At 51.4% G+C, this 19,442-nt stretch overlaps 2 long non-coding RNA genes and 1 pseudogene across 11 annotated transcripts; 1 reads left to right on the top strand and 2 right to left on the bottom strand.

Annotated features, from left to right (window-relative positions):
* The window catches only part of LOC147571110 (pleckstrin homology domain-containing family M member 1-like), a 48,308-nt pseudogene extending 38,536 nt beyond the window's left edge, over nucleotides 1-9,772 (bottom strand).
* LOC147571108 (uncharacterized) lies at nucleotides 8,398-19,189 on the top strand. 10 transcript variants are annotated; one of them, XR_015247691.1, is made up of 7 exons: nucleotides 9,790-9,888; nucleotides 12,978-13,021; nucleotides 13,358-13,490; nucleotides 14,444-14,585; nucleotides 14,683-15,036; nucleotides 16,962-17,389; nucleotides 17,501-17,975. It is a non-coding gene; the product is annotated as an uncharacterized LOC147571108 (long non-coding RNA). The 10 variants fall into 10 exon arrangements; XR_015247690.1 differs by lacking the exon at nucleotides 9,790-9,888 and adding an exon at nucleotides 8,398-8,739 and having other exon boundaries at nucleotides 14,444-15,036; XR_015247695.1 differs by lacking the exon at nucleotides 17,501-17,975 and adding an exon at nucleotides 18,410-19,189 and having other exon boundaries at nucleotides 14,444-15,036.
* Nucleotides 11,062-14,447, bottom strand: LOC147571109 (uncharacterized). The gene is made up of 2 exons (XR_015247696.1): nucleotides 14,284-14,447; nucleotides 11,062-11,442 (listed from the first exon to the last, which is right to left on the bottom strand). It is a non-coding gene; the product is annotated as an uncharacterized LOC147571109 (long non-coding RNA).
* Nucleotides 19,190-19,442: the final 253 nt, after the last annotated feature.

The following is a 19,442-nucleotide window of genomic DNA, read 5'->3' as shown; positions in this document are numbered from 1 at the left end:
AAGGCAGGGTCAGCAAACCTCTTCTGTCAAGGGCCACTTAGTAAAGATTTTAGGCTTTGCAGGCCACACATTCTCTGTTCCAACTACCTAACTTTGCCACGGTGTGGCAAAAAAGCGGCTCCTGCTAAAGGCGACCAGCCAGGGGCCTGAGCAGCCCCAGGCCATTGCCTGTGCGCTGAGGGGCTCTTGAGGCTTGGTCTAACAATAACCCCTATCTCACCCATCTCCATTCTAGAACACAGAGCATCTCTGCTGCCTTCCCATAGAGCTGTAGAGGGAGAGCCCAGGGTCACCCACACTGAAGCTCCTCCCCAAAGCAAAGCCTCCCCTGCTGATCTCACTTGTGGGTGACAGCTTTCAGGAGGGGCCAGAAGACAGGCTGAGGCAGAGGCTTCTGGTGGGCGCTCTTCTTCCTTTTCCCTCCGGCCTCGGCTCGGATGTGCTTGGCATGCAGTCCGTGGATAAATACAGCCTCCAGGGCACTGCACATGGTGCTGGCATCTCCGTCTTCGCTAGTGACCACTGTGTCCGAGGACACGTACTGCTTCTGCAACGCCTTCACAGATCCCACTAGCTTCTTCTTGATGACCTAGTCAGTGTCAGACATAACACAGGCCTTTAGAAGATCCTGCGGTGACCCCTGGAAGGGAAGTGCTTATCACCAAATACACGCACACCCACACACGCCTCACGTCTACCTGTGGGTGTGTATACAGCAAAACTAGCACAAGCTAATCATAGAAAACAAAGATGGGTGCCTGGGTGGCTCAGTCGGTTGAGCGTCCGACTTCGGCTCAGGTCCTGATCTCACGGTTCATGGGTTCGAGCCCCACGTCGGGCTCTGTGCTGCCAGCTCAGAGCCTGGAGCCTGCTTTGGATTCTGTGTCTCCCTCTCTCTCTGCCCCTCCCCCACTTGCACACGCACACACGCGCTCTCTCTCTTTCTCTCAAAAATAGATAAACGTTGGAAAAAAATTTTAAAAAAAGAAAGAAAGAAAACAGAGACAAAGCATAGAGGAGAAAAGGAAAATTATGTACTTATACCCCCCAGAGATAGTTATTTTTTTGCAAAGATAGTTGTATGTTTTTCTTTTGTTTTGCTTTTTAAACCGAACTTCAGTGATTTGATAGCCATAGAAATCTTGTGTTTAAATACCGGCTCCATCATAGTTACAGGTGTGGGAGCCTGGGTGATCCATCTAGGGCAGGGGTGAAGCTTTCCACCTTGTTTAGGGGTCTACGATTCCATGAAGAGGCTACAAGTGCCACTTTAGAACCATAAAAACACCAAGAAAACAGGAGCATGGTCCACATTACGAAAGATCCTAGGGGCACCTGGGTGGCTCAGTCAGTTAAGCATCTGACTCTTGATTTCAGCTCAGGTCGTGATCTCACGGTTTCTGAGTTTGAGCTCCGTATCTGGCTCTGTGCTGACAGTGTGGAGCCTGCTTGAGATTCTCTCTCTCTCTCTCTCTCTCTCTCTCTCTCTCTCTCTCTCTCTCTCTCCCCCTCTCTGCCCCTCCTCTGCCCCTCCTCTGCTCATGCTCACTCTCCCTTTCAAAATAAATAAAATAAACGTTATTTATTTAAAAATATCTTTTTAATGTTTATTTTTGAGAGAGAGAGACAGAGAGAGAGACAGACAAAGTATGAGGGGGGGAGGGGCAGAGAGAGAGGAAGACACAGAATCCGAAGCAGGCTCCAGGCTCTGAGCTGTCAGCACAGAGCCTGATGCAGGGCTCGAACCCACGAGCCGTGAGATCATGACCTGAGCCGAAACAGGACGCTTAACTGACTGAGCCACCCAGGCGCCCCTAAAATAAATAAATAAACTTTAAAAAGAAAGAAAGAAAAAAGGAAAGATCCTTGACCTGGCAGTCAGAGGCAGATGTTAGTCTCAGCTCTGTTGGTCAACAGCTGGGTCACTGCAGACATTTCACTTAACCTCACTGAGCTTAATTTCCTCATCTGTTAAACGGAACGAATACTTCCTGACCTACAGCACAGGAGTTGGGGGGTGGGGGGGGGATTACTCTGAGGGCAGGACTTGCTTTTTTTTTTCATTCTTGCATCCTCAACACTTGGCCTGGTTCCTGACACATGTAAGTATTCCGTTAAGGTCTGTTACATAAATCAATTATAAAATACATATATGTAAAATCCTTTGGAAAGATAAAGACAGTTCTGTCATAATATAAGCATGTCAAAATACCTATGTTTTGGAAAAGGATTGGGAGGGAATACAGAAAACCTGGTTTGAACTGTTAGCTGATAGGATTATGGATAAATATTTTACTGTTTTATTTTTATCTTAGCCCAAACAGTTCATGTTAATGTTCTTAGAAAACTTGAATGTTCTTTTTTTCTTTAAAAAAAAAATTTTTTTTAATGTTTATGTATTTTTGAGACAGAGAGAGACAGAGCATGAACGGGGGAGGGTCAGAGAGAGAGGGAGACACAGAACCCGAAGCAGGCTCCAGGCTCTGAGCTGTCAGCACAGAGCCCGACGCGGGGCTCGAACTCATGGACCGTGAGATCATGACCTGAGCCGAAGTCGGACGCTCAACCGACTGCGCCACCCAGGCGCCCCTGTTCCTTTTTTCTTTATAACAGCTTTAATGAGACACAATTTACATTGCATAAAATTCACTCATTTAAACTATTCAGTTCAGTGATTTTTGGTATATTCACAGAATAGTGAAACTACAGCCACTACCTAATTTTAGGACATTTTCATTCTCTCAAAAAGGAACACTGTGCCCATGAGCAGTCACTCCTCTCTAGTCCCCTCTCCCTCGACCCCTAGCAACTACTAATCTACTTTCTGTCTTTATGGATTTGCCAATTCTGGACATTTTGTGTAAATGAAGTCATACAGTATGCAGTCTTTTGATGTTAGACATCTTTTCATATGACTTATGGGTCATATACTTCTTTCATTGTTTGCTTATTTGACTTGAGAGAGAGAGAGAGAGAGAGAGAGGCAAAGAGAGAGGGGGACAGAGGATTCAAAGTGGGCTAGGTGGTGACAGCAAACTCCCAAATCGTGAGATCATGACCTGAGCCAAATGGACGCTCAACCGTCTGAGCCACCCAGGCCACCCTAATGCCTTCTTTTCTTTTCTTTTTTTTTAATGTTTATTTATTTTTGAGAGACAGAGAGAGACAGCATGAGAGGGAGAGGGCAGAGAGAGAGAGAGGGAGACCCAGAATATGAAGCAACCTCCAGGCACTGAGCTGGCAGCACAGAGCCCGATGCGGGGCTCCAACCCATGAGCCGTGAGATCATGACCTGAGCCGAAGTCGGATGCTCAACCGACTGAGCCACCCAGCTGCCCCTTCTTTTAATGTTTACTTATTTTTGAGAGAGAGAGAGAGAGAATGTGCATACGTGTATGTGCCTGTGGGGGAGGGGGCAGAGACAGAGCGGACCGAGGATCCAAAGCAGGCTCTGCTCTGACAGCAGAGCGCCCAATGCAGGGCTTGACCTCACAAACTGTAAGACCATGAGCCGCTTACGATCATGACGCTTAACCGTGTGAGCCACCCAGGCGCCCCATATGTATGACTTCCTTTGAGAAATCCTTGGTCTTTAGGCAGCCCGTATTAAAATCCGTCGTTTTTTATCAATTCCCATTCCATCACCAAGAAGATGTTCTAGAAAGGGCAGGATCTCCTCAGAGCCTGCTTCTGCTATAACTCTTTCTCAACCCGAGGCCTCGCTTTCCAGACAGTACTCATTCATTTCAAAGTGAGGAAAACCAACGACATGGCTGTCCCGTGCCCCCTTCCCCACCCTTGAGCCTCTCCGACTGCCTACCGGGATGGCAGCCCGGGGGTCCAGTCCATTCTCCACCACCGAGAGCATTTCCGCTCACACTGCAGCTCCCTCGGAGAATCACATGACACCTGCAGAGACAGACGGCGGCGGCCAGATGAGCAGGTTCCAGCTCCCCACCCGCAGCCAATTCTCCCCCTCCCCCAGCAGGCAGCGGGTCAGCCCATCTTCCTCAAACTGCAATGCAAAGGCCTCTGAATTCAAAAGTAAAAGCCAAGAGTGGATTTTAAGGAAGGAAACAAGGGAAGAGAAGAAATCTGAGGGCTCGGATCTCAGGAGGTGGGGAATCCTATGTGCCATGGGTGGGTCCACCCTAATCAGGGCATGGAAAGGCCTCTGTATGCCACACCACACGCTGGCACAAAAAAGCAGGGAATGAAGGGCTGATTTGGATACAGAACTAAGGGTGCGAGGGGGATGCTGCCGCTGGAGGTGCCAAGAGCCCACATGGACCAGGAAGCAGGGGCTCACAATTCACATTCGGAGCCTCTGACTCCTGTGCCAGCCCCATGTCTGCCAGCTCGGCGGGGACAAGCACAACCGAAGGAAGTTTCCAAAGGGAGGGCCTCTTGCTACATAGCTGCTTCCCCTCCAGGCACGAGGGTCCAGCTGGAGCAGCACAGGGACACGCCTAAGGGAAACAACACGGGTTCGAATCTCGATTTGCCACTAACCACTTAGGCATGCTAGGTGGGGCACCACGGCAGACGTCTCAAATGGAGGTTATGAATGTGGAAAATGCCCAGCACAGGGCCTGACGGTACTAAGGATAAATGGTGTCTATTACCCCGGTTGGATGTGGCCAAGCCTTACAGGCAAAGGCCACTGTCTGAATGAGTCCGCTCAACTACCTGAAGTCAGTACACAGGTAAATCCCTCAGGGCACTGGCTCCCCCCCACCCCCCGGGGGTGGCTTAGGTCGGGGGTGGGGGGGGCCTCAACCTGAGCCTCGGGGGGGGGGGCTGTTGGCTCGCCTGGACCGCCCCAGCCACTTGGACGGACCAGGATTGGGTAGGCACATTCCCATCTAAACAGATCTCTAGTGACCACACTGCCGAGCATGGAGGGACACCAAAAAACAGGTCATCGCTGTCTCTGTTCTCAAAAACCGATGGCCCAAAGAAGTTATCAAATGGAGGCATGCTGAATGGATTTTGTACTGTTTACACACATTGCTTCATTCATTCCTTGGAACCACCCTAGGCGAGCTCTTTTATTATCCAGATCTAACAGATACGAAATCAAAGCTGACCCAGGTCAAGGAACTTCCCAAGATCCCAGGGCTGATCAGTGGCGGGCTCTACCACCTTCGGCCAGGATGACATCCACCCTTCTGGAAGAGGCAGGTGTGAGCTAGGGCTAAGGGGTGGCTGGGGAGGGGGCAGGGGAGTCTTGGGAGGAGGGCTCTTCGGCCGGGGGCCCAGGTGGCGGGATGCAAGGGAGCATCGGGTTGAGTCTGGCAGGAAAGGTTTACAGGCGAACAGCGAGGCATGGAGAACGGCAGGGTGGCCCTAAATGATGAAAGACGCTCTGATTCACCCCTGGCCTCTGGATCCGGCAGAGGGTGAACAGGACCCAGCGCCGACCTTCCTAAGTAAGGACATGCAAAGGGAGACAGGTGTGTGGAGGACGGGCCCCACGAAACCAGCTCTGGTCAGCGCACAACAGACTGACAGGAGGAACACTAGCCCCTGGCCACAGCCCATCACACTGTCTCTCCCTCCACCACTTTCCCAGCTCCTACCCACCGGGAATCCTCAGGACCCTTTGCTGGAGACCAGCTCCATGCTCTGGCCACCAGGGCACCGGGAGAAGGGGACGTACTACAGAGTCGGTCCTGAAACCGTGCCTGATCCTAGAGGCTGGGTTTCTTCAAGGCTACCCTACGCAGCCCTGCAGGCCAAGTTCAGGCTCTCTGGCTTTGAGACCCTGGCATCCAATCCCCTTTGGTAATTCCGGGGGCCTGCCCTTCTAGACAGAGCCTCAAGCCCTAAAACTGCCCTTCCCTCAGCCGGCCTCAAGGCTTGGGCCTCAGCAATCTGAAGAGGAGGACCATTGAGGCCTCATCAACTAATTAACTGAAAATAATATTCACTGGAGGGAGGGAGGCTTATCATTAAGTGGGTGTCCTGGCCAAGTCAGGATCTGCTGAAAAAACAAAGTAAACTGACACTGAGGTCAGAGCAGGGCCAGACAAGAGACAACTGGGACCTAAAACAGTGTCAGGAACGTCACAAAAGGACAACCGTGCAGAGAAACCTAGAAGAATGGCCACTTGACAATTCACAAAACAGAACTGAGACGTGGGGGTCAGGCCAAAGTTCCGGGCACATCTTTCTTTGCAGGAAACCAAAGCTCCCTACATAGGCCTGTCGGTGCTAGAACGCCTCAGGAAGGCAGGCAATGGCTCAGAGGCAGGACCACGACCATCTACGATGTGAGATCTCTGGGCTCTGGGTCTCCTGACTGCTAGGTCAGCACTCCAGCAGGCTCCTTGGGTGGGCCAGACCCCCATCTACCATGCTATGGGACTGGTTTCACTTTCTATCCTCAGAACTGTCTTCACTGACACCAAGAAGCAAACAAAAGAGGGGTGGGTCTTCAGGAGACCCAGAATAAAGAGAGCAAGTAGAGAGTTCAAACATCCCTGATACAGTTGAGCAGAAAAGGTGAGTGCCGTGTGCCTTTAGGAAACTCCTAAGCCACCCTTCGTCTACCTCTGCCCCTCGGTATCGGTTCACTCTGGCACAGGATCTCATTCTCTATCCTCATTTAATTCTTAAAACAATCCTGTGAGAGAAGGATGATTATCCCTCATTCACAGAAGAGAAAACTGAGGCTCAGTAGAAACACGCCTCAGGTGAGGGACAGAATTTTCTCATTCCAAGCTCTGTGCCTTTCGCCAGTTCATACTGTCCCAGGTCCTTGGTTCAAAGAGTTTCAGGCAAACTTATTATTCACAGACTCTTCAGAAGCTCCACCTTATCAAAGAAGGCCTAACACTGACAAGAAACAATCTTGCCCATCAGATCTGTGGCCCCACCTAGCTGACCACAGGTCCTTTCCATGGCAGCCAGGTTTCCGAGCTGTCCCTCCTCAAACGTTCCAACACACAGGAAGGAATCGTTGTGGTTGATTCTCTTCGTGATACTGCCTGGCCTTCTATAAACATCCAATTTCACTTCCTCAGGAGACTAAGGAAGAACGAAAAGAGGAGAAGGACTCAGATGAGACTTACATTAAAAGAAGAAATGGATAACCTGGCTTCACCACTTTCGAAACACTCCGTTCATCAGTAAACAGCAACCTCCTCTTCTGAGAGACTTCCCCGCCATCCGCGACAGCCTCGTCTCTACGGCCTGACTCCGATCCTGCACCTGGCTATGCACGACAACAGGCCGGTGTTTAAGCCCTCCAGCTGCTCTACCAGGTGATGAGTCAGGGTTTTCAGTTGGAAACAAATGACAAAGTTATCTTCTGATTCAGAAAGACAGCGGATACTTCAGACATGTGAGTGCTGAGTAAACAGCACCTCCTTCTACCTGAAGAAAGTCGGATTTCTAGACAAGAGCCCTGTGGGGGGTGGGATGGGTGTGTGTGTGGGGGGGGGGGGGTAGGGCAGCAAAGCAACTGAATATCAGCTGGAGGGCAAGCAACTTCTAGCTCGTGATTCCCAGTCCAAAGGCTAGTGGGGGAGGCCAGAAATGTGAAGTCTAGGAACACTGGGTATCTTTCTTTCCTCCCTCCCTCCTTCCATCCAACAACACCCATCTCTCCCATATTCTTGTCCCAGGTCCCTTAAGATTCTGGCAAGGACCAAACTCTGAGTGAATGAAAGCAGGACCTTTGCCTGACTCATTCACCATTGTATTTCTAATGCTTCAAACAGTGCACGGCACAGGGTGGTGCTCAAGAAATACTTGCTGAATGAACAGATGAGTAAAATAAAAAGGCTCAGACCGTTGCAGACCGTAAGAGGTTGAGGTATACAACTTTTCAGTGGTGGGGTCACTGTGGAACTCCTTCCATTACACCAAGCTGCCAACAGGCTGAAACCCTTCAGAGATCACACCTTCACGGAAGGGGACATTGAAGGTCAAAGGCCATCCGATTCTCGAAGGCGTGAGACTACAAATGCAAGCAAAGACAATGGGTCTTCTTTGGGGTCCTTTACAATGGCTGTCAAATGGCCAATCCTTCGGAGTTTGGTCACCAGAACTTAGAGGGGAGGTGCACCCCCAAATCCCAGGAGATTATAAATGTTAACAATGGAGCCTGGGTGCCTCAAGAATGTCTAGCTACTCTGAGATAACTTGACTCTCTGTGTTCATGGGTAATCAAAATGGTCAAAACTCAATGCTCCAGCACCTGCCAAAAGAGGAAGCAATTCAACAGCCTCCACGGAGGCCTCGGCGTCCCCAGGATCCACTCATCTCTACTCTTCACAACATGTAACGTCACCTCTGGCACATTCGGTAGCGGGACTAATCTACAACCAGTTCTGGCCAGGAGGGGCACTGGGTGAGGGTCCTTTCTAAGCGGCAGGGCAATACACATGGACATGATTCTGTGACCACAGCCAACCCCACACAGTGGAACCCCTGGAGTTTCTCCAGATCATCACCCAAAAGGAAGTGATAAGCTCCCACTGCCCCAGCTGAATGAGTAGCTGTCCCTCACCTTCCAGGTATTTGGATGATACCTACCATTCCAGCAGCCAACGCGAGTGATGTAATATGGATGCCAGGAACACAATCCTTAAGGACAGCTACAGGGGACCTGACATCCAGGAAAAGCACTTGACCCACGGGAGAAGGATCTCTACTCCTCCACACTTACTTACCATCTGAGGCCCTGCATCAATTGAGGTGTTCGGCAAGTGCCTGGCTCTGAGAAAGCAGGTGGGGTCGGCAGGGGACTGCACTAGGTTCTCAGATCAAATGGGGACCACATCAAGGGAAGAATGGGCGCAGAGTTGGGATGAAGAGTTGAAACGGGGATAGGAAGACGTCAGTCTAACAAGATTGGGTAGGGGTGGTGGGAACTAGGGCAGCAAGAGTTGGGGGGTGGTTTAGCAAAGACTCAGGAATGAAGTGTCCTCAGGCTGGCTGGGGATGGAAAGAAAGTACGGGGTGGGCTTGGAAGTTAGGGGTTGAGTGGGCGAGGACAAGAAGATACATACAAGACTTGAGATAGGGCTGAGATCAGAGTTATCAAGAAGAGGGGGGTAAGCGCAATAGGGCATCTACTGTGGTGGTAGGTATTAAATGAGTGGGGGGAGGTGGGTGTTTTGGCTGAGCAGACCTTGGGGGGCTGAGCAGGGGGGCTGGGATAAGAAAGCTGAGCCTGAAAAGGGGTAAGCCAGAAAGACGGGGAGGGGGGAGGGGGGGTTCGAGGAGGTCTGCGTGGAGCACTGGGATCGCCAAAGGGGTTGAGGGGTGAGAATGAGATGCGTCAGAGGGAGGCGGAGGGAAGTGGCTGTCCTAGGGGTTGGAAGTGGGCTGCCGTGGGGTCGAGTGTGGCTGCACTTACGCAAGACCAGTGGTGAAGGGGTGAGGGTAAGGGCTGGGCTCGGGTCACGGGTGAAGAAGAGGAAGGGGACGGGTCAGCACTGGCTGTTTGGGCTGAAGGCTCGGGTCCGAGTGGGGTAGGGTGCGGGGCTCAGGCGGGGAAGGGAAAAGGCTCTGAAGCAGGACAGTTTCAAAGCAACCAAGGGTTTGCGATCACGGACAGGGCTGGTGACCCATCGCCCGTTCTCGTCTCGGCCCCGCCGTCCCTTCTCACCCTCCTCGCCCTCTGACCCCTAACTCACCAGAGGGAGCGGGGACGGGGCGCGGGGCACTCCTGGCCACGGCAGCCCCTAAGCCTCCGACCAGGCGCTGCGGCCTCCCGGCCAGCGACAACAGGAAACGGCGCTCGCGGCGCCGGACGCCATCACGTTGGTTCGGCGTCCGGCCCCGCCCCCGGACCGCGGAGCCAATCGCAGGGCCGGCGGAGCCTCGGGGCGGGGCCACCGCTCGGGAAAGCCCAAGTCACCAGCCCCGGAGCAGGTGAGTGATCTGGGAGGCTGGGGACTCTGCGACCCGAGATGCGCACGAAGAGGCGAGGCCACCGGGGTAGCCCACCAGTGTCGGGCGGAACGTGTCCTACTGCCCGCCCCCAGAAGTGTCTGCGTCTCACTAGATCCCGGCCGCCTTCTGGGTTCATGACCTTGCCTGGGCACAGCACTATCTACCATTGAGGCTGTCTGTTGGCCTCCTGCCCGGAAGGTTCCCACTTGTAAAATCGGACCAATAACGTCTACCCTAGTTTTGCCTCCCTGAGGGCATCAGTGCAGTAGGTGCTTCCCGCCTGGTGGTTCTCAGGAAAAGCATACAGGTTTTGATCACCGCTGTCACCAAGGGAGCACCTTTAGGTACCCGTCAGCCCCCAGGCATGAAGCTTAAGGTTCTGGTTATTCTCATCTAGCCAGCAAGTTGTTTGTTTCCTTTACTTGGTAGAGTTGATATTTCTCTTTCACATGGACTCGGAACAGAAGGTCAAGAGTGTGTGTTGGTGGGGGTGGGGAGAGATGTCTTGTGCTTTGGACACTTCATACCTGCAGGCTTAGGTCAAATGGGATCTTAGGGCCTGAGTGTGGGGTGAGTAGTGGGGTGGAGAGGTACTGCTATCTGCAGGTTCAGGGGGACTTTGGGGGTGTCTACAGGGCTGGTCTGGGAACGGGACAGTTCTTGGAAGAAAGCTCCACTGATCTGGGCCAGGCTCTCCATCAGCCTTTCTGGGAAGGGGAGAAGAAGGGGTCCCAGTGCCTGTTTCCATTTATAAAACCAGCTGTTGAAGATGTGGCACCTGAGTGTGTGCGGGTTGCCCCTTCAATAATTCTCTCTCTAGGAGCGAGAACCACCTCTCCTCGATTTTAGACTAGATGAATCTGAGTACATTTAGTATGGTTAACAGTTGAACAGAAAGTTAGAAATAAGGACACGGAGGGATGCCGGGGTGGCTCGGTCGGTTAAGTGTCTGACTTCGGCTCAGGTCACAATCTCACAGTTGTGAGTTCCAGCCCTGCATTGGGCTCTGCGCTGACCGTGCAGAGCCTGCTTGGGATTCTCTCTCTCTCTCTCTCTCTCTCTCTCTCTCTCTGCCCCTCCCTCGCATGTGCTCTCCCTCTCAAAAGTAAATAAACATTAAAAATAAATAAATAAGGACACAGAAGCAAAGCATTATCTTAGCATTAAACAACTTGGAAAGTAAGGAATTTACTAGGAAATCCAGCTTCCTGGGCAAAAGGATAGTGTTTCTGGTTATAATTATAGCACATCAAGAGCATCAGTGTCTTGATACAAGCATGCCCTCCCCCAGATGGAGCCAGCAACATTCCTCAGTTCTTCCAATGAATTTGTACGCAGCCGCTGTCTGCAAAAGCTGTGGGAACCCCGCATGGTAATCTCTTGTCTATCTTTTCAGGAGCCCCCGTCTCCTGGTCTTCTCTTACTTCTCAGGCCTCTCGGCCCCTCTGCAAAGTCGACGGGCTTGTCTTCCTCTCTCCATCTTACTCTGGCGCACGTTTCCACCATTCATGGGCCACGAGTCCACCAGGTAGTCTGAGGCCGGAAAAAAAAAAAAATCTCCCATTACCCTGTTATTTGAGCAATAATAAAGGTACATGCAAAGTGCCATGGTGCCAGAGAAGAGGCCTGGAAGGTTATCCTGGCGGAAGCACCTTTTATCTGAGCCTTCCGGGTGGACACAGGAAAGGGCGATGCCGATGCCGGCGAAGAGACTGGTAGAGAAACGGCTGGTGGGTAGGAATGCAGACTGAGCTCAGGGGAGGGTGCACGGAGAGGTGGAGAGGAAGCTAGGAAGTAAGGCCAGAGTAAGAGGAGGGGGATCAGAATGGAAGGGGGAGATAAAGACAGATTGGGCAATGGGGAAAGGGAGGAGGCACAGACAGAGCTGGAGGCCAGCGCAGGAAGGGCTCAGACGCTCACAAAGGCACTGGTCTGTCAGAGTCAAGCACTAGGCATAGTCATTCAAAGCCAGGCAGGAGAACTGCAGGCATCTGAACTTCTCGGGGGTCTAAGGTGTCGATTCCTGAACCCCGCCCCTGCCCTGGAGAGTCACTCTGGGATGAGGCCCAAGCATTTAGCCTTGGCCCAGACCTTTTCTGTCTCTTGCCCTCCCACCCGTGGATCTGAAGGGTGAGAAAATGTGAGGATCTCTCTTTAACCTAGGAGCTGAAGGGCAAGGGATTTAACAGGTGTGGAAAACAGAGGCTCCTAGTTGCCAGATAGGAATTTTGATTTATCCTTAGCAACCACCCTGAAGGTAAGCACCATTGTTATGCCCATGGCATAGATGATAAAACAGGCTTAAGAGAGGTTAAGGAACTTGGGGGCCCAAGGCCATACAACTCATAATTACTACGGGTGGGATCCTCACCCAGCTCTGATTCTAGCTGGAGAACTAGCATAATTCAGTGGCCGAGCAAGTGGGCTTTGGAGCCAGGAATGCTTAGGTTTGAATACCGGCTCTACCCCATACCGTTTTCTAGGCCTTCCCTAAGACAGCGCGGGGCCCAGCACAACCCAGCAAGTGTGGGCCTGAGACCACTGCCACAGTCAGTGGTTTTCATAGGCCCCTCGAGATGGCACCAGAGATAGAAACTTCTAAGTTTGATTGGTGGTTAGAAAAGAGAAGTAAATCACAACACTCTGAGGCCCCTTCGCCTCAGGCAGAGGGGCCAGAGTGTGTGACTTCCGGGAAGTTCCCCAAACTATCTGAGCCTCAGTTCCTCATCTGTAAATTGGGGAAAATATCAGTTGCCGTGAGGATTAAAGAAGATAATATCCTCAGGACGGTTTCTGGTCTGAAGTAAGCACTTGAGGATAACTAGCTATATTATTATTATTATTATTATTATTATTATTATTATTACAGTTTTGGCTAATTTGTACCTACCCAGTCCAGTCAGATCTCCGTTTTCTAACTGGTCTTTGAGCACTGGAGTGAGAGCCTCTCTTGTTGGAACCCCAGATGTATCCTTACTTGGTCTCTGACCGAAATCATCTAAGTAGGACTAATGCCACCATTTCTTTTGAAACCGGAATAGGTAATGTTCTCATGGCTTCTGTTGCAGGAAGCTGGTTCCTCCCACTCTACTTGAAGAAATGGATTTAAAGGGTTCGTAAAAATGATTTGTCAATTCTATCTCAATGAAGTTGGACACAAATACAGCTTTGAGGTGCAGTTGACAAAAGAATGGACTCTGTAAGCCTCCCAAATGTTATCACACGTAGTTTACAGTTCAAATAGTACGAAATGAAATGGTGAGGAAACAGAATGACCCGCAGCAGCCTCTTGCCTCGACCATCCCCACCCTCCTGGGCCAGCTCACCAGTCCTCGGTCCTCCTTACCTCTCGCTGGGTCTTCGGGTGCTTATCTCCACCTGTCTTGTGTTTCTAGCTCTTAATTCTTCCATTTAAAAGATTTAAAAAAAAAATTTTTTTTTTTGAAAGAGAGAGAAGGAGAGAGAGAATCCCAAGCAGGCTCTGCACCGTCAACACAAAGCCCGATGCGGGGCTCGAACCCAAGAACCGTGAAATCGTGACCTGAGCTGACGTCAGACGCTCAACCGACTGAGCCACCCAGGTGCTCTGATTCATGCATTTTAGACACTGTCTGTGGACGTCCTGGCAACACAGGCAAGGAGTTAGGTCTTTAACACCCCCCACCCATTCCATTCTTGGGGTTTACTTTTGTCACTCTTGCCCCACGAGTGACAGTGGTTGCAGAATTGTGACTAGGCAAGTATTGTTCACCGCAGAGCTTACTCATGTAGTCCGATGGCACTCGTTTCTGTCCCCCGACCCCCCGGGGTTTAATTTCTTCTCCTTCTCTTTCTGTGCTGCCCGCCACGATCACTCCTCCACTCCGCTCCAGTGCTCTGGCATGACAGTTAGTGCCATTCCCCTCGGCTACCTCCTTGACCTGTCCTACGCTGCTGTCCTGGAACCTTCCTTCGCTGCTTCCTGGGCTGGGCTTTTCCTGGCTCCCTTCTCTTCTTGCTTTCTTCACTCTCTCTCTTAATCTGCAGTTAAGAATCCCTTTCTAATATTAAAAAATAGAATGGTCTTTGGACCTGCTCGTGATCGTAGGTATCCTTTCGATATCTATTAATTGGGACAAAAAATACAGAAAGACCAAAAGTTACTATGAAGGCACTCCTGCTCTTAAGTGAATTTGTGTTTTACTCGCAATAGCATCTATGAACGTGTGAAAGCCTGTTCAAAGTTTAGGCTTAGGGTTAGTTCAATCTAGCCTCAATGTCTGGTCTTCCATTTGTCACCTCACCCCCTCAACTTGCCGTGAGACAACCCCTCTCTTGACTTTCTATTCAGTTCCTGTGCCCTAGCAGAGACTTAAGTACTGGTTTAAGGCCCACCTTGCAGGTGCACGTGGCCATGGCTGGCCAATCAGGGTCTCCTCCTACCAGATACAGGGTCCAAGCAGACCAATCAGAGGCTTTTTGAAGACTGGCTTTCCTTTATGAGGCTTGCTCAACCTCAGTGGAGAGTTGGAGTTACTAACGACTATCTTTGCAGTCTTGGGGCATGCATCCTGAAGCCTGAAGCCATCATGGAGGAAAGCACAACTGAGGGACAGCTGCGGAGAGAATGACGTTTGAGCGCTAGATGCGGCCAGCTTTAAGATCTTAGGCTTCCCGGTTATGTGAGCCGATACACTGTATGACATTTTTGGTTTAAGCATATTTTAGTTGGATTTCTTTCACTTGGAGCATAAAGAGCGGCGACTGATACATTGTCTTTGCGAACTTGGGCAGGTTATACAAGCGGTGTGTACAGACTTGGACCGTGACAACGCAGCTCCCATTAGGTCCCCTGTGGCTGCCCTGTTATCAGCCTGAGCCTGAGACAGCTTGACGTGGAATAGTCCGTTTTAGGGTCTGGAGGAAACGACTTACCATGAGTCACTGCCCTAAAATATACTTTCTACCCACATGCCCGGTGCCTGGAATTCTGTGGTGATGGTGGCATTCCTTAGCGTCAACCATGGCTCTCTTCAAGCGGTTCTCCTTTGGAGTGTGGAGTCTGCGATATTAAACTTGTAGAAGTCCTTTCTTCTGGAGGTCCCTCTGGGAGGCAGTGGATCCAGGATGCGGTGTAGACAGACCTAGGTACACATCTCAGTTCCCAATGGCACGGTCCCTTTGCAGCTTTGGGGGCAAACACATAGCACTGTGTGCTGACCTTTAGGAGGTCAGTCTGTATTACATAAGGAATCCTATGCAGAGAGTGAAGAAATGGTCTCAGATTCACCCAGTAATATCCCCGAGTCAGCCCTGAGGGCAGGGTCTGGCACTAGGCGTTGGGAAGAGGAAGGAGATGTGATTCTTGTCTTGTCAGGGCTCCTGACCTAACAGAGAACTGCGGTTGAGTCTTCACATGGACGGACGCTATCTTTCACTCCGCGCCATTCGTAGGTGACGCCTAGAAGAGCAGGGCCACCGTGTCGTAGCCTCTAACCCACGACTCTGTCACATTCTGGGAGAGAGAATTATGGGCCCTCCCCGCAACCCCGCTCCTGCTGTGTCTCCTCGTGGCCACAGTGTACTTTCCCATCCCTGGCTTGGGGCTTGGGGCTGGTTCCGTGCTTAGGCTCGAAGAGGCTCCGTGCTTAGGCTCGAAGAGAGCAAGAGTGCTTGCTCTCTTCCGCTTCTCTTGGGTAGCCGCTGCCTCTTCAGCCTGGGTCCCGGCAGCAACGCAGGGAGACAGGACCAGCAGCGAGAAGCCGCGCCGATCCAGCCAGCAGGGCATTAAAGTACAGCGGTAACGGCCAACCTGTGAGAATCGGTTTCCCAGCCTCCTGAGTTTTGAGGATGGTTTATTAGTTAGCACTGTTGTGGCAAAAGATAACAGATACATGGACTCCCTCCGTTATCAGGTTACGTACAGGTTCAGCTGCTGCAGTAGAGACCCGACACAACAGTGGGTTAAGTGAATTTTTTTTAATTCTTTTTTTTTTAATCCTTTTTTTCGGGGGGGGGGAGTGCAGGCGGGGGAGGGGCAGAGAGAGTGGGGCAGAGGATCCAAAGCGGGCTCTGCGCTGACAGGCTGACAGCACAGAACCCGACGTGGGACTCAAACTCACGAACCGCGAGATCATGACCTGAGCTGAAGTTGGATGCTTAACCGACTGAGCCACCCAGGCGCCCTTTAATTCTTTTTGGTTTTAAGTGTTTATTTCTTTTTGAGATAGAGACAGAGATTGAGTGGGGGAAGGGCAGAGAGAGAGGGAGACACAGAGTCCGAAGCGGGCTCCAGGCTCTGAGCTGTCAGCACAGAGCCCGATGTGGGGCTTGAACCCACAAACGGTGAGATCCTGACCTGAGCTGAAGTCGGACACCTAACCGACTGAGCCATCCAGGCGCCCCAACAGTGGGTTAAATTAAAAAACAGCTTGGGGCGCCTGGGTGGCGCAGTCGGTTAAGCGTCCGACTTCAGCCAGGTCACGATCTCGCGGTCCGTGAGTTCGAGCCCCGCGTCGGGCTCTGGGCTGATGGCTCAGAGCCTGGAGCCTGGAGCCTGTTTCCGATTCTGTGTCTCCCTCTCTCTCTGCCCCTCCCCCGTTCATGCTCTGTCTCTCTCTGTCCCAAAAATAAATAAACGTTGAAAAAAAAAAAAACAAAAAAAAAACAGCTTCTTGGGGGCACCCGGGTGGCTCAGTCGGTCAGGTGTCTGACTTCGGCTCAGGTCATGATCTTGCCGTTCATGGGTTCGAGCCCTGGGTCGGGCTGTGTGCGGACGGCTCGGAGCCTGGAGCCTGCTTCACATTCTGTGTCTCCCTCTCTCTCTGCCCCTCCCCCGCTCATGCTCTGTCTCTGTCTCTCAAAAATGAGTCAACATTGAAAAGAAATTTTTTTAAGAAGCAGCTTCTTGATCTCTCATATGATAATCCGGTTAAGTACTGGATCTGGGGCTGGTTCGGTGGCTCTTATGTCAGGGAGCCAGGCTCCTTCTGTTTTCCTGCTCTACCACCCTGGGGTGTAGCCCTCATCCAGATGAGGCCTTTGTACTGTTGAAATCTTCATTTCCTCCACAGGGTGGCGCCAGACCGCTCTCTGCCACTGCCCTGGAACACAGGCAGCCTAAGCACCATTCCTGCCTCTGCTTCGGGCCTCGGGACTTTTCTTCTTCTTGAATGAGTGTGCTCCCGCCCCCCAGCTGGTGCTCCACGCCATCCCCCAGGTCTCAACAACATACCCCCACCAGGACCACAGGAGCCAGAGCTGGTCGTGCCTGGTGCTCCTCAGGACTGAGAGGCCCTGACCTCCGTGGGGGCAGGAGCCCGCCAGCATGACCAGTCGGGACTCCCAGGTTAAGAATCCAGTGGAGCCTCCTGGTCATCCTCAATCTGCTCTGCCCTTCGTCTCCCGCTCGCAGATCCCTGCTGACCTCCAGCCCTGAAGAAGCCGGAGAACCTCTGCTTCCCCCACCTCCCCGTCCGCCTTGTCCTACTTCAGTAGTTTGGTGAGCATAAAAAGGCCTGTCGAAGTGGTCCCTCTGTTTGGGGGATGGGCTCAGGAGGGGTGGGCATGTGGGTTCGGAGGGTGACAGATTCTTTCTCCAAATGCTCGCCAGGCTCCTCCGAGCCCTCTTCTTGATTCAACCTTGCTTGGCCTGTGAAGACTTGAACAACCACGGGCATGGTTGCTGGCAGCTCGTGGCCGCATCCCTAGTAGGACTCTAGCCTCCCTTAAAGTGCCTGCCTGCAAAACTCCCGGCTGTCTAAAGGATTGGCTGCTTAGTCCAGCCGACGCCTGAAGATCGGGCCCCTGTCTCCCAGCTTCTGTGAGAGGGCAGGAGCTTAACTCTGAGAAGTGTCAGCAAAGCCAGATGGGTCTCCTATGGGCCAGCGTCCCTTCCTGCTTTTTGTCATCTTTCACTTCTGATTATAGAGCCCCCACTCATTCCCTTCCCTAGTCCCTCATTCTCCCTGTGAAATACCCCATCACCTCTGTAATACTCCCAGTTGGGTGCCTGCTCACGATGAACCCTTTCCCCTACGGCACTGCAATACTATGTTACTGACTGAACTCTGTCTGGATTACTTTAAGTAGTGTCTGCTTTTGTTTATCTTCATCAGGGGAGGTGTGCGGGATCAGCCTTTTAATTTTTTTTTTTTAATATTTTGTTTTGAGAGAGAGGCAGGGTGCAAGCAGGGGGGTGGGGGAGGGCCAGAGAGCGAGGAAGACACAGACTCCAAAGCGGGCTCCAGGCTCCGAGCTGTCAGCACAGAGCCCGACGTGGGGCTCAAACCCAAGAACCGTGAGATCATGACCTGAGCCGAAGTCGGTCGCTCAACTGACTGAACCAGCCAGGTGCCCCAACAGCCTTTGAAATTAAATTATTTTCAGGATCAGCTTTTTAAGTAAGCATCCCAGGGATGTTTGCGTATAGAGGTCCAAAGGCTATATTTTGAGAAATCATGTTTCCCTGTGGAGATCTTTTCTCTGGCAGCCCTTTTGAATGGGGGCTATGTTTTCTCAGATACCGCATTGCCAATAGTCCATCCAGCTTTAATTCCAGTGAGAACGTTCCAGAGATGAAACTAAGAATCAACTCCAGGCGCTTCTCCAGTCACCTCTGGGAATGAGTGTATGTCGTCAGCATCCAGCACCTCACCTGCTGCCCAGCTAGAATGACACCTTTCAGGGTTTCTGACTTAGAAACACGACCACCAGGTTACTCCATGTGGACACCACCCCCCTTTTACAAAGCCTTTGAACACCCACCCATCAGGAGGGGTTTGCTGGATAATGTTGGTTGGCTCTTGACACCCATTTCTAGCCCCTTCTTTGCAGGTCCTGGAAACCCACGAACCATAGTTCACAGATTCCCTCGGCAACAGAATTCTGCCAATAAAGCGTACCTGTGTGAGATTTAGAAGGCGGGAAGGAGGCGGAAGCCATGCTTTTCTCCTCTGCAGCAGCAGACATGCAGGCTGAATGTTGGAGTCCATACTCCCCACCAGTCAGGCTTGGGGCCATGGGGCTGTAGTGACCCCAGCAGTGGCTTCCCGAAGTTTCCTGACTGAGTGGCAGCAGCAACTTTGAATCTATGGAAAGCAACTGTGGTAAAGTAACCTGAGAGCTAGTGGTGCGATTCCCCCCTGGCCCTGACCTTCACCACCGCGAGCCCCACCAGTGGTGAGCACCAATTGCTTGTATAACCTTTGCGTGTGTGTGTGTTTGAAATATCTAGAATGGTTTGTTTTCCTGGCTATGGTAGTTTTAAAATATGTTCACAAAACTGAGGGTTGACGGGGGGTGGGAGGGAGGGGAGGGTGGGTGATGGGTATCGAGGAGGGCACCTTTTGGGATGAGCACTGGGTGTTGTATGGAAACCAATTTGACAATAAATTTCATATATTGAAAAAATATAAAGATCTACTGAATGAGTGCTGGAAAAAAATAAAAAATAAAATATGTTCACAAATTCTTTGACTCTTCTCTTTATTTTAATTTTTTTTTAACGTTTATTTATTTTTGAGACAGAGACAGAGCATGAACGGGGGAGGGGC

Source organism: Puma concolor, unplaced genomic scaffold (genome assembly GCF_028749965.1).
Source record: "Puma concolor isolate L17-30 unplaced genomic scaffold, mPumCon1.1.hap2 unalloc_scaffold_60, whole genome shotgun sequence".
Lineage (NCBI taxonomy): Eukaryota > Metazoa > Chordata > Mammalia > Carnivora > Felidae > Puma > Puma concolor.
This window is presented reverse-complemented; position numbering and strand designations above follow the sequence as displayed.